Source organism: Arachis duranensis, chromosome 3, assembly GCF_000817695.3.
Source record: "Arachis duranensis cultivar V14167 chromosome 3, aradu.V14167.gnm2.J7QH, whole genome shotgun sequence".
Taxonomy (NCBI): Eukaryota; Viridiplantae; Streptophyta; class Magnoliopsida; order Fabales; family Fabaceae; genus Arachis; species Arachis duranensis.
In genome coordinates this window covers 44671832-44690114 of record NC_029774.3, presented here as the reverse complement: position 1 = coordinate 44690114, position 18283 = coordinate 44671832, and the positions used below count along the sequence as shown (strand labels likewise).

The 18283-nt window shown below is 36.4% G+C and overlaps 1 long non-coding RNA gene across 4 annotated transcripts in view; it reads left to right on the top strand.

The window, feature by feature from the left end:
- Nucleotides 1-4799, top strand: part of LOC107479083 (uncharacterized) — a 14317-nt gene extending 9518 nt beyond the window's left edge. Inside the window, exons 7-9 of one of the 4 annotated variants that reach the window (XR_001590052.3) lie at nucleotides 4034-4161; nucleotides 4302-4354; nucleotides 4606-4799. This is a non-coding gene — a long non-coding RNA (uncharacterized LOC107479083). The remainder of the gene's footprint in view (nucleotides 1-4033; nucleotides 4162-4301; nucleotides 4355-4605) is intronic. The other 3 variants (XR_008007306.1, XR_008007307.1, XR_008007308.1) reach the window with 3 other exon arrangements.
- Nucleotides 4800-18283: the final 13484 nt, after the last annotated feature.

Below are 18283 nucleotides of genomic sequence, written 5' to 3'. Positions count from 1 at the left end.
TAGTAGATGCAGGTATTAGGTTGATACTTGCCCCAAGATCACATAGGGCTTGCTTGGTACAAGTACCCTCTAATGTGCATGCATGGTATCATAAAGCTTCCGGGATCTTTGAGCTTCTCAAGTAAGCTTTTCAGAATGACTGCACTGCATTCTTCAGTGAGGTAAACTTTTTCAGTTTCCCTCCAATCCTTCTTATGACTTAAGATCTCTTTCATGAACTTAGCATAAGAGGGTATTTGCTCAAGTGCCTCTGCAAACGGAATCTTTATTTCAAGAGTCCCGAGATAGTCTGTAAAGCGGGTAAATTGCTTATCCTGTTCCGCTTGGCAGAGTTTCTGAGGATAAGGCATTTTGGCTTTGTATTCCTCAACCTTAGTTACTGCAGGTTTATTGCCTACAGATGTGGGTTGAGAAGCCTTTTTAGATGGGTTATTATCAATACTTGTATATGTCTGATCCCCCACTGGCATTTGAATGCCAGGGGTGGAAGCTGGAGTGGCGTTAGACGCCAACTCCTTACCTGCTTCTGGCGTCTGAACGCCAGAACTGTGCTCCCTTTGGGCGTTCAACGCCAATTCCTTGCTTGTTTCTGGCTTTGAATGCCAAGACTGAGTATGGTTTGGGCGTTCAACGCCAGCTTTCCACCCATTTTTTGGCGTTTGAGCGCCATAAATATTCCTCTCTGGGCTCTTACTGTCCTCAGATGGATTTTGGGTAGTTTGCTCATTCCTTGGCTTCCTGCTACCTTGAAGTGAGGTATGTAATGTTTTCCCACTTCTTAATTGAACTGCTTGGCATTCTTCTGTTATTTGTTTTGATAACTGCTGTTCTGTTTGCTTGAACTGTACGTCCATATTCATATTAGCCATTCTTGTTTCTTGTAGTACCTCCTTGAATTCGGCTAGCTATTTTGTTAGAAAATCCAGTTGCTGATTGAATTCAGTAACTTGTTCTGCAGGACTGAGTTCAGCAGTTACTGTTTTAGCTTCTTCTTTCATGGGAGGTTCACTGCTTAGGTACAGATGCTGATTTCTGGCAACTGTATCAATAAGCTCTTGAGCTTCTTCTATTGTCTTTCTCATGTGTATAGATCCACCAGCTGAGTGGTCTAGAGAAATCTGAGATCTCTCTGTAAACCCATAATAGAAGACCGAAATACTGGCAACTTTGTTGCACCATGATAATGAGTTGAAGATTCAACTCAAAACTACTAACCCCAATGGAGGGTATACAGATACTACTCCCATATGAAGCAGTAGTGGGGTTAGCATTGACCCCAGAGTCCTTTTGGACTATTGATTTCCACTTATGTCCATGATGGAGAAAGGGAGATGACGTGGATTTATTTTATTTAGTTTATTATATATAAAAATTTATTTTCGAAATAACAAAATAAAATAAAATAAGATAAAATAAAAACAAAATAAAAATAAAAATAAAAAATAAAAATTTGAAAATGTTTTGTGAAGATTTTCGAAAAATTAAGGAGAAAGTGGTTAGGATATTTTTGAAAAAGATATTTTTTTATTTTTTTTAAAATCTTAAAAGGATAAGATTTGAAAAATTTTGAAATTGAAATCTGAATTTTTTTTAAAAAATTCGAAAATATAGCTTAAAAATAGTTAGAAAAGATAATTTTTTTGAATTTTAAATTTTATGATGAAAGAGAAAAACACACAAAAGACACAAGACTTAAAATTTTTTTAGATCTAATGCTCCTTGTTTTCGAAAATTTTGGAGGGAAAACACCAAGGAACACCAAACTTAAAATTTTTAAGATCAAAACACAAAGAAGACTCAAGAACACTTTGAAGAATCACAAGAACAACAAGAATAAAAGAAAGAACACCAAACTTAAAATTTTTAGAAAACCACAATAAAATTTTTGAAAATTATAGAAAGATTAACAAGAAAACACCAAACTTAAAGTTTGGCACAAGATTAAATCAAGAAAAATTATTTTTGAAAAATATTTTTAAAAGAACCGGTACCCAATCATCAAGAATATGAACCAACACTCTAGCCAATTGAGCTATAAATGTAACATGTTTCAAAGAGGTATAAAATATATATTTTTTAAAACTAATGTTTTGAAAAAGTACAAGAAAAATAAGAAAAGACACAGAATAAGAAAAACTAAAGATTAAACAAGAAAAATAAACAAGAACGATTTGAAGATCAAGGAAAAACAAGAACATGCAATTCGAAAAATTAAGAGACAAAGAAAAGCATGCAATTGACACCAAACTTAGAACATGACACTAAACTCAATAATAAAAAATAAAAAAAACAAAAATTCAATTAAAGAAAAATAATATTTTTGAAATTTTTTTTTTAAAAGGGGTAATAAAAGATGCAATTCTAGTAAAAAAAAAAGATAAATTCTTCCTAATCTAAGCAACAAGATTCACCGTCAGTTGTTCAAACTCAAACAATCCCCGGCAATGGCGCCAAAAACTTGGTGCACGAAAATTACTTCACACTATGTAATTCCGCACAACTAACCAGCAAGTGCACTGGGTCGTCCAAGTAATACCATACGTGAGTAAGGGTCGAATCCCATGGAGATTGTTGGTTTGAAGCAAGCTATATTTATCTTATTATTCTTAGTCAGGATGCCAACAACAGTGTTTTTCAAGTTCAATGGAAAAAGGAAAAAGGGCATAAAATAAATACTTATTGTGCAATAAACAATCGCGAGTTTGAAGCTCGTCACAGTCATTCAATCCTTGAATCCTACTCAGAATACCACAGACAAGGTTTAGACTTTTCGGATTCTCATGAATGCCGCCATCAATTCTAGCTTATACCACGAAGATTCTGATTAAGAAATCTAAGAGATACTCATTCAATCTGATGTAGAACGGAGGTGGTTGTCAGGAACACGTTCATGGATTGAGGAAGGTGATGAGTGTCACGGATCATCACCTTCTTCATAGTGAAGCGCGAATGAACATCTTAGATAGGAACAAGCGTGTTTGAATAGAAAACAGAAATAATTGCATTAATTCATCGAGACGCTGCAGAGCTCCTCACCCCAACAATGGAGTTTAGAGACTTATGCCGTCAAAGAGTATAAAGTTCAGATCTAAAAATGTCATGAGATACAAAATAAGTCTCTAAAAGTTGTTTAAATACTAAACTAGTAACATAGGTTTACAGAATACGAGTAAACTAAGATAGATAGTGCAGAAATCCACTTCTGGGGCCCACTTGGTGTGTGCTGGGGCTGAGACTTAAGCTTCTGACGTGCCTGTGCTGTTTCTGGAGTTGAACGCCAGGTTGTAACCTGTTTTTGGCATTGAACTCCAACTTGTAACCTGTTTTTGGCGCTGAACGCCAGACTACAACATGAAACTAGCGTTGTTTACGTCGTCTATCTTCACGCAAAGTATAGACTATTATATATTTCTAGAAAGCCCTGGATGTCTACTTTCAAACCCAATTGAGAGCGCGCCAATTGGACTCCTGTAGCTCTAAAAAATCTATTCCGAGTGCAGAAAGGTCAGAATCCAACAGCATCAGCAGTCCTTATTCAGCCTGAATCAGATTTTTGCTCAGCTCCCTCAATTTCAGCCAGAAAATACCTGAATCACAGAAAAACACACAAACTCATAGTAAAGTCCAGAAATATGATTTTTGCCTAAAAACTAATAAAAATCTACTAAAACCATACTAAAATCTACATGAAATTATCCCCAAAAAGCGTATAAAATATCCGTCATCAAAGTGCTTAAGTGCTTTAGATATGATTAGGAATGGTTTTTCAAATGCATATTGACTTAGGAATTTCTAAATATTCTTAATTATTAGTTAATTAAGCAGGGACTGATGAATAAAATCCAACTAGTTGAATGATGACTATCACATTAATCATGGAATTAGTTTACTTGGTTTTATAGATTTGGAAAATAGTTGAATGATGACCACATGTTGTGCATTTTTTGCTCTGTTCATGACCTATATCCTTCATCCAATTCACATCAATCCAATCTTTTCATCCCATTAAGACATGCTGTGCAATTTTTTTTAGATTTGTGTGATCTGTTAGCACACCTGCAATTTTGGAGAGGTTCGTCAGCCTTGAAAAAGAAATCCTGCAAATTGAAAGTTCATTTCAAGAAAATGCTTTGTCGATGTCCAGTGCATCTTCCGATGAGGGTATGGCTAGGAGTTGCAATTTCAAGCATGTTTTGCAGATATTTCTTTTAGAATTGATTAGTAATTATTCTTAGAATATAATTGAATTCTAAGAAACCACACTTATTAAGTAGTTGTCTTACTAAAATTCCTTTTTATAGGAACTGCGCCACAAGCCAATGGAATTACAAGGAGGTTGACTAATTCTGCAAAGGTATTTATCTCCCAACATGTATGTCAAAATTACTTAATAGTTTCTAAGAATTCTATTAGTTAGCATAGTAAGAAGGCTCTGTGTATTATTATGCACCAAAAGAAAGCTGATTCTTACATCCTTATAGGGAAGTTTTCATTAAGAATATCCTTCATACATGCTCTTTTTCAAGAATTGAGTGTTTCTGTTGATTGTGGATATATTTCAACTGATTCAAAGCATAATATGATTTTATTTATTTTATATTCTAGGAGGTTCAAGCTTTAGCTAAGGAGGCAGCTGAAACAATGGTTTTGGGTCATTGATGAGGAAGGTGTGGAGTCACTCATATCAGAACTTGTGAAAGGTGTAAATGAGCCAAGGCTGCTTTGGTTTTAACACAAGAACTGTTTCCTTGTTCTTTAAATCACAAATTTTGACTTTTTCTTTTCCTGCAGCTTTGAGATGTGTATGTTGTTTTTTCAAATAATAAATATTATTTTTTTTGTTGACAAATATGATGAAAATTTATGTATGTTAGATTGGTTAAATTAAAATTATATAAAATTTTTTCCATTATTTAAATTAGTCATTGGTGCACGAAATTGTGTATGCCAATATTAATGGACTATTTCTCACAGCTTCGCACAACTAACCAGCAAGTGCACTGGGTCGTCCAAGTAATACCTTACGTGAGTAAGGGTCGAATCCCACGGAGATTTTTGGTTTAAAGCAAGCTATGGTTATCTTATTATTCTTAGTCAGGATACCAACAACAATGTTTTTTTAAGTTCAATTGTAAAAAGTGAAAGGGCATAAAATAAATAATTGTTACTCAAGAATGGAGAATATGTTGGAGTTTTGGAGATGCTTTGTCTTCTGAATTTCTGTAACATAATGCTTCCTCACTTTCATAAATGCAAGGCTCCTTCCATGGCAAGCTGTATGTAGGGTGTCACCGTTGTCAATGGCTACTTCCCATCCTCTCAGTGAAAATGGTCCAAATGCTCTGTCACAGCACGGCTAATCATCTGTTGGTTCTCGATCATGTTGGAATAAGATCCATCGATCCTTTTGCGTCTGTCACTACACCCAACACTTGCGAGTTTGAAGTTTGTCACAGTCATCCAATCCTAGAATCCTACTCGGAATACCATAGACAAGGTTTAGACCTTCCGGATCCTCATGAATGCCGCCAACAATTCTAGCTTATACCACGAAAATTCTGATTAAGGAATCTAATAGATACTCATTCAATCTAATGTAGAACGGAGGTGGTTGTCAGGCACACGTTCATGGATTGAGGAAGGTGATGAGTGTCATGGATCATCACCTTCTTCATAGTGAAGCGCAAATGAACATCTTAGATAGGAACAAGCATGTTTGAATGGGAAGCAGAAATAATTGCATTAATTCATCAAGATGCTGCAGAGCTCCTTACCCTCAACAATGGGGTTTAGAGACTCATGCCATCAAAAGGTACAAAATTCAGATCTTAAAATTTCATGAGATACAAAATAAATCTCCAAAAGTTGTTTAAATACTAAACTAGTAACCTAGGTTTACAGAAAATGAGTAAACTAGGATGGATAGTGCAGAAATCCACTTCTGGGGCCCACTTGGTGTGTGCTGGGGCTGAGACTTAAGCTTCTCACGTGCCTGGGCTGTTTCTGGAGTTGAACGCCAGGTTGTAACCTATTTTTGGCGTTGAACTCCAACTTGCAACCTGTTTCTGGCGCTAACACCAAACTGCAATATGGAACTGGCGTTGAACGCCAGTTTACGTCATCTATTTTCGCGCAAAGTATGGACTATTATATATTGCTGGAAAGCCCTGGATGTCTAATTTCCAACCCAATTGAGAACCTGCCGATTGGACTCTTGTAGCTCCAAAAAATCCATTCCGAGTGCATGGAGGTCATAATCCAACAGCATCAGCAGTACTATTTCAGCCTAAATCAGATTTTTGCTCAACTCCCTCAATTTTAGCCAGAAAATACCTGAAATTACAAAAAAACACACAAACACATAGTAAAGTCCAGAAATATGAATTTTGCTTAAAAACTAATAAAATTATACTAAAAACTAACTAAAAGATACTAAAATCTACATGAAATTACTCCCAAAAAGTGTATAAAATATCCGCTCATCAGTCATTCAAACTATGATTTAAAATTATATATCAATTTTGCAATGTTTAATTAGGAAGATTCATAGACAAGTATAGCTATAAGTATTTTGATCCAACTTATAGTCATATTTTTTGCTATTGGTACGCTTTTTAAGCGTACTCATCTTCTCGTAATTCTCAACAGGCACGCTTAAAAAGCGTAGCCATATCTTCTCTATCGGCATGCTTTTGAAGTGTAGCAAAAATCACCCCACTGGGCATGCTTCTAAAAGCGTGGCGATATGCACACTTTTCGGTACGCTTCTCAACCGTAGCAATAGGTTAATACCTATGGTCACGCTTTTTAAGCATAGCAAGAGATGAAAGCGTGCCCAAAAAAAGCGTGCCGATAGATCCACAAAAGTGTGCCGATAGAGCAACTGGCACGCTCCCGAATGTGACCCTTTTAAAAGCGTGCCGATAGCTAAAAAAGCGTAGCAAAAAGATATCGGCACGCTTTTTTACACTTTTTGGCACGCTTTAAAAGCGTGGCAGAAAGCTTATTTTCTTGTAGTGTGTTCTCTTTCTATGATTGTAATCCTAGATTTGTTTGATTCTTTATATCCATTATTTTGTGTATACATGCATTTATATGATTGAGGCCATCATTTCATTTAGCTCACTTACCCAAATAGCCTACCTTTTACCTACCGTTGTTAGCCAACTTTGAGCCTATGATTAATCCACTTTGTTCTTTAATTTAGCACATTACAAGCCTAAAAGTGAACAACAATAAATATCCTTTATTTGGATCTTTGGTTAGCTTAGGCTAGTGAGTGTGAGTATCATTCAAGTGTGGGGAAACTTGGGACATTGGTTGGGATAAAAGGGTGTTTTGTATTTCCATCGGGAATTTAGGGAATTGGGTACATGCTCATGTATTAATTATATGTAAAACCATATGCATTGATGCCTTCATATATACCTTATTGTGAAAAATAAAATAAAAAAATGATAAAGAAAAAAAGAAAATATATATATGAATAAAAAGAAAAATAGAAAAAAAAAAGAAAAAAAGCAATAAAATGGGACAAAATGCCCCAAAGTAAAGATTAATAAAGATCAATGAATACGTGTGGTAATCAAAAGAAAATGCATGAGTATATGAAAAAGTGAAGAATGGGTAGGTTAGCACTTAAATTGTATAGGTTGCCATATGTTAGGTGGGAAGTTTAAGTTGATCAAAGATTCAAATTCTAGTCCACTTAACTATAAACAATCCTACCTTGACCCTAGCCCCATTACAACCTATGAAAAGACCTCATGATGAATGTATGCATGCATTGAATAATTGTTAATTGTTAGATGAAAAACAAATATTGAAAAGCATGATTATGGGAGAATTGAGAGAATTGACCCTATACACTTGAGCGACTAGAGTGTAAACACTTCTGGTGAGGGTTCGATGCTCAATTCCTTGATTTTCGGCTTTCATGAGCGTTCTTCTTGCAAGTCTATTTGAACTTCATTTTTATACTTGAATTGGTAGCATTCATGAATCGTCATGACCTTAGCCCTACCTGTTTATACATGCTCTTAGAGGATTGATTTATTTTTAACCAAGTAGGTAGAATCATTTTTCATTTAGTTGCATTGATATAGATAGGTTTATATAATTATTTGCATTGAATAAATGTCCATACCCCTTCTCTTATCCTTCTTGGTTTAGCATGAGGACATGCTATTGTGTAAGTGTGGGGAGGTTGATAAACCCCATTTTTAGGGTTTATCTTGTGTTAAATTTAGAGGATTTTATCACCTTTTCCCACATTTATCTTGTTAGGCATCTTATATGAATTGTGCGACTTCAATTATGACTTTTGATGATAATCAAGTTGAATTTACCAATGTATTTACTTGTTCTTATGCTTGAAGCTCCAAACACCCAAATCTTTCATGACATGTGTACTTTATTGATGGGTGATTTTCGTTGCAAAGGCATTGTGTTTGTGGAATCCCAATTTCATTGTTCATCCTGAAATTTTAATTAAGTAACCACTTTACAAATGTTCAACTTTTGATGATGTCTTGATCAAACATCTTTTAGCTTTAAATCAAGAACATTGTACATGTAATTACCACTTCTTGAGGATGAACAATTGACATTTTCCTTTGGATGAATGGTTATGGTTGTTGTACAACACTTTTGTCAATGAACTTTCATGCTGGCAACTTCAATGACCATTCCATTCAAGGATTTCAAATGAATCATTTGGTGCTTGCTTGAAGTTTCTTGGTAAACCCCATTTTTAGGGTTTATCTTGTGTTGAATTTAGAGGATTTTATCACCTTTTCCCACATTTATCCAATGAAATAGCATGATTTTTGTCATTCTCCTTTAATTGTGCTTAAGAGTTAAAACATGCTTTTTAGGTCTTAAAATAGCTAAATTTAATTCACCTTGATTCCATTAGATACCTTGATATGTTTGTTAAGTGATTTCAGGTTTATGAGGCAAAGATTAGATTGAGGGAATGAAGAAAAAGCATGTAGAAATAGAGAACTCATGAAGAAATGAAGGAATCGTAAAGCTGTCAATCCCGACCTCTTCGCACTTAATCGATAATAACTTGAACTACAGAGGTCCAAATGAGGCGATTTTAGTTGCATTGGAAAGCTAACATCCAGATCTTCAAAATGATATAAAATTTTTCATAGTTGCCTGGCGTTTAGAGATGTGTACATGTGATGTACGCGTACGCGTGGGAAGCTACACGTGACTCACTAAAGGCAACTCGTGGCCAGCGATTTCTGAAGCATTTTGGGTCTAATCTAACTCATTTCTGATGCTATTTAACCCAAGAATTGAAGAGGGATGAGGGAATTAGTTACTTAATTAGTTTTAGTTTAGTTTTCGTGAGGTTTTAGTTAGTTTCTTGAGAGAGAAGCTCTCCATTCTCTCTAGAATTAGGATTAGGTTTAGATCTAGATATACTTCTTCTTCTCTTGCTTAATTTCCTTTTCCATCTTTAATTGTTCCCTTGTAGTTGTAGCATTCTACTTCTCTTGTAGTTTTTTTGTATTGTTAGTTGTAGTTTATGAATTCCTTTGTAGATCTACATTTCTTCTTCAATGTAATTGGTAAGTTCTTTGTTGTTTCATAATTGTTTTGCCTTTCTATTGTTAATCTCTTGCTTTTGTAGTTGTAGATTCCTTTAATTCTTGCAATTAATAGTGTTTGCCTTTATTGCCTTCTATGTGTTTGTTAAAATATTTCTTCTAGTTATGAGGTAGATTTTGTTCCTCTTGGCTTGGGTTGAGTAATTGGTGACTCTTGAGTTATCTAATTCCTTTGTTGATTGATAACTAGAAGTTGCTAATTGACTTGAATATCACTAAAGCTAGTCTTTCATATAGATCTACCTAGGACTTGTGATATCAAGTTAATTCCTCCACTTGACTTTCCTTCATAGTTAGAGGTTAACTAAGTGGGAGCAATACACAATTCTCATCTCAATTGATGATGATAATGAGGATAGGACTTCCACTTTTCATTCCTTACCAAGAGCTCTCTTAGCTGTTAGTCTATTTCTTTTGCCATTTTCAATTCTTGTTTCTTATCTCAAAAACCCCAAAGATACTTCATAGCCAATAACAAGAACACTTTATTGCAATTCCTAGGGAAAACAACCCGAGGTTTGAATACTTCGGTTATTTTCATTGGGATTTATTTTAGTGACAACCAAATTTTTGTATGAAAGGATTATTGTTGGTTTAGAAACTATACTTGCAACGAGAATTCAATTGTGAAATTCTATACCATCAATTTTCCGTTCATCATTGCTTTCATGTCCATGCTTTATACTTGCAACTTAAGCACTTAATTGAGAAGCATCTGGATTAGCTAAGTGTGACTACTATTGTATCCGGCCGGTGTGTGTGTTCCAACCGCGCGCACCCTTGGAATACACACATTGTCTTTCTTGGAAATCACACTATTTTAAAAGCTTCCAATTAAGAATTCAATTTTCTTGATTTTATTAGTGCTTCCTCATTGATCTTATATCATTGGTGCCCTATGATCTTGAAAATCTTTTGTTTCAATTTTTTTTAGGATGCGGAAGAAAGGTAAAGCCCCGGTCACTCTATCGGTTTTGTAGCCTACACCTCGCCCGTCTAGAACTTACTTCATGGATCACTCAAGTGATAAACCGAATGTCTTGGTCAACCAAAAAGCCGAGTTTCGATATGAGATATTTGAAAAAAGGACAATCCATTGGGAGCAGGGGCTAAAGGTTCTGAGCAAGTACAAGGTGGTCATCCATGAGCAGATTGCCTCGCTTCATTGGGAGTTTCTTGAGCAAGACCCAATTGAAGTTAATGAAAACATGGTGCTAAATTTCTACGCCAACTACCAAACCAGGAGGCGGATTCGGTATTCCTCCGGAGAAAAAGGTTGGACACTTCCAACCAAGCTCTAGAAGTTATTCTGAAGATCTCCCACATTCTGCCTGAGAGGAATGATTATCTGAGAATCAAAGTGAATGTGTTCAAGGGAAGATGTCTTTAATTCCCTTTCTTGAGAGAATTAGCCGTCCCAGTGCATGATGATTGGATTTTTGACGGTTTAGAATTTCACTAATGAAATCTCGTTGTAAAGTATAGTTTTTAAACCAACAATAATTTTTTCATACAAAAGATTGTTTGTCACTAAAACAAACCCCTAAATTTATAAACCGAAGTATTGAACCTCGGGTCGTTCTCCCTAGGAATTACAGTAAAGTGTCTTGTTATTGGTTGTGAGTTATTTTTGGGGTTTTAATAAGAAACATGAAAGATAAATGGCAAAAAGTAAACTAATGGCTAAAAAGGTCTTGGCAAGGGTTGGTGGTCAAAGATCTCTATCCTAATCATGAATCACCAACCCAAGCCAAGAACACCAAAATCTATCTAAAATCCAACCAAGCATTTCATCAAACACTTGGAAGGCATAAAAGGAAAGCATAGTAAATCAACAACAAGAACAAAATCTAACAACAATTATTGCAAAGAATTAACAACAACAAATCAAAAGGAACACAATTATTATGATTTACCTTGAATTGAATTGAAAGAGAAAGGAAGGAACAAAAGTAGATCTACAACAAAATACAAGAACAACATAAAGGAAATTACAACAAAAGAATAGAGAAAGATGAATGTAACAACAAGGAATTGAGAGGATAGAAGTAGAAGAAGATGAATTAAAATCTAGATCTAAGAACTAAACCTAATCTTAATCCTAATCCTAGAGAGAAGTGAGAGCTTCTTTGTCTAGAAACTATCTAAACTAATCCTAATGTGTAAAAAAATGATGATAAGTCTTCAAAGATGCCTTCCCCTTCAATCCTTGGTCCTTTTAATGCATTTTGGTGCCAAAGTTAGTTGCACTGGGCCCCACAACTTCCCAGAAATCGCTGGGCACGAGTTTCCTTTAAAAATCACGTGCGGCCTTTGGCGCGGACACGTACAGTACGCGTACGCGTCCCTGGTCGATATTGCAATGTGCGCGCGAGCGCCTTGTGCGCGTGCGCGTCCTTGGCTGAGGTTACTTTTTTGGCATTTTATACTTCTCTCCACTTGCATGCTTCCTTCCTTGCTCCTTTGATCCATGACTAGCCTATTTTAACCTGAGATTACTAGCAAGCACATCAAGGCATCTTATGGAATCAAGGATGAATTAAAATTATCAAAGTAAAGGCTTAAAAAGCACGTTTTTACATTCAAGCACAAATACGGGAGAGATAACAAAACCATGCTAATTCATTGGTTAAATGTGAGAGAATGTTATCAAAATACTCTAAATTCAACACAAGATAAACCCTAAAAACGGGGTTTATCAGTGCATCTTGGGAGTTTAGCAAAGGGAGGAAATCTGTTCCCACTAGTGTTGCTTACTCTAATTTGAATGTCGAGACTCGTATTTGGCATCAAATTGTGGCGGACTATATCATTCTTAGTACCCATGCTACCCATATCAGATTCAAGACTGCTCTGCTACTTTGGGCTATTATGAAAGGGAAGAACATAGCCATTGTACCTTTGATACGCACATCGATATGGAAATTGATTGAGAAGAAGAAGATCAATATTCCTTTTCCATCAATGGTGATGCGTTTGGCAATAGCAGCGGGGGTAGAGAGGCCACCGACGGACATCATGTTCGAGATTCCAAGAGGCAACAAGTTCATTCCAAGGGGAGATTTGGAAGGATCAACAAAGAAAACACCCTCGAAGAGGAAGGCACCCACAGCACCACTATCAAGTCTACCAACTTCATCAACTCTTTTACTGTTTCTCGGATCTCTTTCGGACTTATTGATGAGCGGATAATTTGTACGCTTTTTGGCATTGTTTTTAGTATGTTTTTAGTATGATCTAGTTAGTTTTTAGTATATTTTTATTAGTTTTTAGTTAAAATTTACTTTTTTGGACTTTACTATGAGTTTGTGTGTTTTTCTGTGATTTCAGGTATTTTCTGGCTAAAATTGAGGGACCTGAGCAAAAATCTGATTCAGAGACTAAAAAGGACTGCAGATGCTGTTGGATTCGGACCTCCCTGCACTCGAAGTGGATTTTCTGGAGCTACAGAAGCCCAATTGGCGCGCTCGCAACGGCGTTGGAAAGTAGACATCCTGGGCTTTCCAGAAATATGTGATAGTCCATACTTTGCCCAAGATTTGATGGTCCAAACCGGCGTTCAAAGTCACCATCAGAATTCCCAGCGTTAAACGCCGGAACTGGCACAAGAATGGGAGTTAAACGCCCAAACTGGCATAAAAGCTGGCGTTTAACTCCAAGAGAAGTCTCTACACGAAAATGCATCAATGCTCAGCCCAAACACACACCAAGTGGGCCCGGAAGTGGATTTTTATGTCATTTACTCATCTTTGTAAACCCTAGGCTACTAGTTCTCTATAAGTAGGACATTTTACTATTGTATTTTCATCTTTGGATCTTTGGTTCTTTGGAATCTTTTGATCACGTTTTGGGGGCTGGCCTCACGGCCATGCCTAGACCTTGTTCTTATGTATTTTCAACGGTGGAGTTTCTACACACCATAGATTAAGGTGTGGAGCTCTGCTGTACCTCGAGTATTAATGCAATTACTATTGTTCTTCTATTCAATTCAGCTTCTGTGGTATTCTGAGTAGGATTCAATGATTGAATGACTGTGACGAGCTTCAAACTCCTGAAGGTTGGGCGTTAGTGACAGACGCAAAAGAATCACTGGATTCTATTCCGACATGATCGAGAACCGACAGCTAGATAGCCGTGCCGTGACAGGGTGCGTTGAACATTTCCACTGAGAGGATGAGAGGTAGCCACTGACAACGGTGAAACCCTTGCATACAGCTTGCCATGGAAAGGAGTAAGAAGGATTGGATGAAGACAGTAGGAAAGCAGAGAGATGGAAGGGACCAAGCATCTTCATACGCTTATCTGAAATTCCTACCAATGAATTACATAAGTATCTCTATCTTTATCTTTATGTTTTATTCATCATCCATAACCATTTGAGTTTGCCTGACTAAGATTTACAAGGTGACCATAGCTTGCTTCATACCAACAATCTCTGTGGGATCGACCCTTACTCGCGGAAGGTTTATTACTTGGACGACCCAGTACACTTGCTGGTTAGTTGTGCGAAGTTGTAGTGATCACAATTTCGTCCACCACTTATACCAAGATATCTTGCATGATATCCATCACATGGAGCATCTGGAGCACAAGCGTTTCGAGTGGATAGCGGCAAAGTTAGAAGGAAGAGTGATAAACCACTATTTTATGGTTTATCGTGTGTTTCATACATTTATTCATATGATTTTATCAAGCTTGTGTTCTTAGCTCAAAAACCATATTCCAAAATAAATTCTTTCAAGCAAGTTCAACAAAATATTTTTTCTTTCAAATTGGTAGGTTGCCCTAAAAACAGTTTCTTGGAAAAGAAATCATCATCCTAACCAAGTAGTCTTAATAAGAAAGAAGTAGTAAAAATATGTACAAATTCTAACTCTTAATAAGAAAGAAGTAGTAAAAATATGTACAAATTCTAACTAACATGCAACCTATCATGCAGTGCAACAACTAGCTAACATTGGTGTTGAAAAAGGAAATTGTTACCTGTGGAGATCGGTCATCGACCGAACCTCCCTATATTTGAAGATTGTACCGTCCTCAGTGCATGAAAAGAAGAGCAAGGTGGATGGGTTGTTACAACTTATGAGTTTCTTCAAAAGATTGTGCGGATAACTTGTTTGTCGCCCTATTTAGAAGCTTTTCCTTTCCCTTTTGGTGGCCAACCTAAAAGGAAAGAAAAAGAAAGAAAATTAAGCCCACAACGAAGATATCAAAGCAAATAAAACGTAGGCAGGGCTAATGCCAAGGAAGAGTATGGTTCTCAACTACATGGTAGCTACAACATGTAAATGAGAAAACAATATGAGCTAAGGCATATCAACTAATACTTGATGTAAGAGTAAAATCAAAGCATAAGTAAATGCCATGAAGAGCATGTTGAGCATCAAGTTCAAACAAGAAAGAGTGGGTCATGAAAGATAATATGAGGTTATATCAATGCACAAAGACACAAGAGTCATACAAGATTAAGCATTGGTTTAAAAGTTTCATCACCCAACAGTATCAAACAAGTCAAGAAGCACCAAAATAATGCAAGAAATTCTCAACAATTGAGTAAGAGAATTCAACACCATTATTAAAATAGAAAACATACAAAGGAAAAGAAGAACAAGCTATAAGAACAAAATTAAAATACAAAGAATAAAAGTATGCAAATGCAATAAACAAAAGAAAATGAGAGATGAGGAAAAAAAAACTTTTTTTAGAGAGGGAAAAGAATAAAGTAAGAAAGGAAGAGGAGAGAAGAAGAAAGGTAGAAAGAAAGAAGAAGGAAAGAAGAAAGAGAGAAGAAGAAAGAAGAAAAAAAGAGCAAAATAGGGTGCGAGGCGATTAAAAGAATCTACAACTACAAAAGCAAGAGATTAACAATAGAAAGACAAAACAATTATGAAACAACAAAGAACTTACCAATTGCATTGAAAAAATGTAAATCTACAAAAGAATTCATAAACTACAACTAACAATACAAAGAAACTACAAGAGAAGTAAAATGCTACAACTACAGGGGAACAATTAAAGATGGAAAAGGAAATTAAGCAAGAGAAGAAGAAGTAAATCTAGATCTAAACCTAATCCTAATTCTAGAGAGAAGGGAGAGCTTCTCTCTCTAGAAACTAACTAAAGCCTCATGAAAACAAAACTAAAACTAATTAACTAACTAATTGCCTCATCCCTCTTCAATCCTTGGGTTAAATATCATCAGAAACGAGTTGGATTAGGCCCAAATGCTTCAAAAATCACTGGCCACGAGTTGCCTTTAGTGAGTCACGTGCAGCTTCCCATGCGTACATGTACATCACACATACGTGTCTCTAAACGCCATGCAACTATGGCAAATTTTATATCATTTTGAAGCCCCGGATGTTAGCTTTCCAACGCAATTAGAACCGTCTCATTTGGACCTCTATAGCTCAAGTTATTATCAATTAAGTGTGAAGAGGTAGGGATTGACATCTTTGCGATTCCTTCATTTCTTCATGAGTTCTCCATTTCTACATGCTTTTTCTTCATTCCCTCAATCCAATCTTTGCCTCCTAAGCCTGAAATCACTTAACAAACATATCAAGGCATCTAATGGAATTAAGGTGAATTAAATTTAGCTATTTTAAGACCTAAAAAGCATGTTTTAACTCTTAAGTACAATTAAAGGAGAATAACAAAAATCATGCTATTTCATTGGATAAATGTGGGAAAAGGTGATAAAATCCTCTAAATTCAACACAAGATAAACCCTAAAAATGGAGTTTATCAAGAAACTTCAAGCAAGAACCAAATGATTCATTTGAAATCCTTGAATGGAATGGTCATTGAAGTTGCCGGCATGAAAGTTCATTGACAAAAGTGTTGAACAACACCCATAACCATTCATCCAAAGGAAAATGTCAATTGTTCATCCTCAAGAAGTGGTAATTACATGTACAATGTTCTTGATTTAAAGCTAAAAGATTTTTGATCAAGACATCATCAAAAGTTGAACATTTGTAAAGTGGTTACTTAATTAAAATTTCAGGATGAACAATGAAATTGGGATTCCACAAACACAATGCCTTTGCAACGAAAATCACCCATCAATAAAGTACACATGTCATGAAAGATTTGGGTGTTTGGAGCTTCAAGCATAAGAACAAGTAAATACATTGGTAAATTCAACTTGATTATCATCAAAAGTCATAATTGAAGTCACACAATTCATACAATATGCCTAACAAGAGATAAATTGAAAGCATATAATGGCCATGTCATGTGAATCAAACAAAATGTTCATTGAGGCATTTTATCAAACATGTGGTATGCAATGTGCAAACTTATCACAATCATTGCTCAAATTCAATCATAATCAACCCAACAATCAAATATCCACTCTTGCAATACAAAGAAGAGCAAAGAAAGCAATGAATTTAATCTAAGCTACCATAAAAAGAAAATAAACACAATTGCAAAAATCAACATAAAATGAAAATAATAACCTAAAAATTAAAGGTTGAAGAAGGCGAGAATTGGGAAGGAATTAATGGCACTCCTTATAGCCACTGCGAGCTCACGGCGGTTAGCTTTGCCGGAGGAAGCACCGGAGGAGAAAAACTCTCACCGATGGTGAAGAAAGAAAAGAGAAGGGAAAGAAAGAAAGAAAGAAAGAAAGAAAGAAAGAAAGAAAGAAAGAAAGAAAAGAGAAGTAAGAGAAAGTATATGAGAGAGAGAGAGAGAGCAGCTGACGGCGGCAATGGTGGCTGACGAGGTCGCCTGAGGGACTGGGCAGAGGGAGAAAGGAGCAGCAATAAAGAGAAGAAGAAAAGAAGACAGCTGCTACTCAACAAGGAAGGCTACCCTGTTATTGCCCAGAACGCGTCGCGTGCGCAGACACAGAAGGCAAAAATTAGAACGGTGCAAACCCACACTCCGTGTGATCGCTGCAAACAGAGAGTGTGTAATGGAGCGTGCGGACGTACACAGACGTGCGCTCGCACAAAAGGCTTCTCTTTTTTTTTTGCAAAGAAATTTCTTGAAGGGAAAATCATGTGTGCGTGCGAACACAGGTCCATGCGCAGGCACAGAAGCAAAGATAGGGGGAGTTCACGCGCACAACTCATGCCTCCACTATCAGAAAGTTTGGCTTGACTGAAGAAGTCAAACCAACCAGGATATGTCTCCAACTTGCTGATGGCTCCATTAAATACCCATCAGGCATAATTGAGGACATGATTGTCAAGGTTGGGCCATTTGCCTTTCCCACTGACTTTGTAGTGCTGGAAATAGAGGAGCACAAGAGTGCAACTCTCATTCTAGGAAGACCTTTCCTAGCAACTGGACGGACCCTCATTGATGTCCAAAAAGGGGAATTAACCCTGAGAGTCAATGAGGATGAGTTCAAGTTGAATGTTGTCAAAGCTATGCAGCATCCAGACACATCAAATGACTGCATGAGCACTGATATTATTGACTCTTTGGTGGAGGAGGTCAATATGACTGAAAGTCTTGAATCAGAGCTAGATGACATCTTTAAAGATGTTCAGCCTGATCTGGAGGAACTAAAGGAAATAGAAATTCTGAAAATTCCTCAAGAAGAAGATAACCCTCCTAAACCAGAGCTCAAGCCACTACCACCATCCCTGAAATATGCATTTCTGGGAGAAGGTGACACTTTTCCTGTGATCATAAGCTCT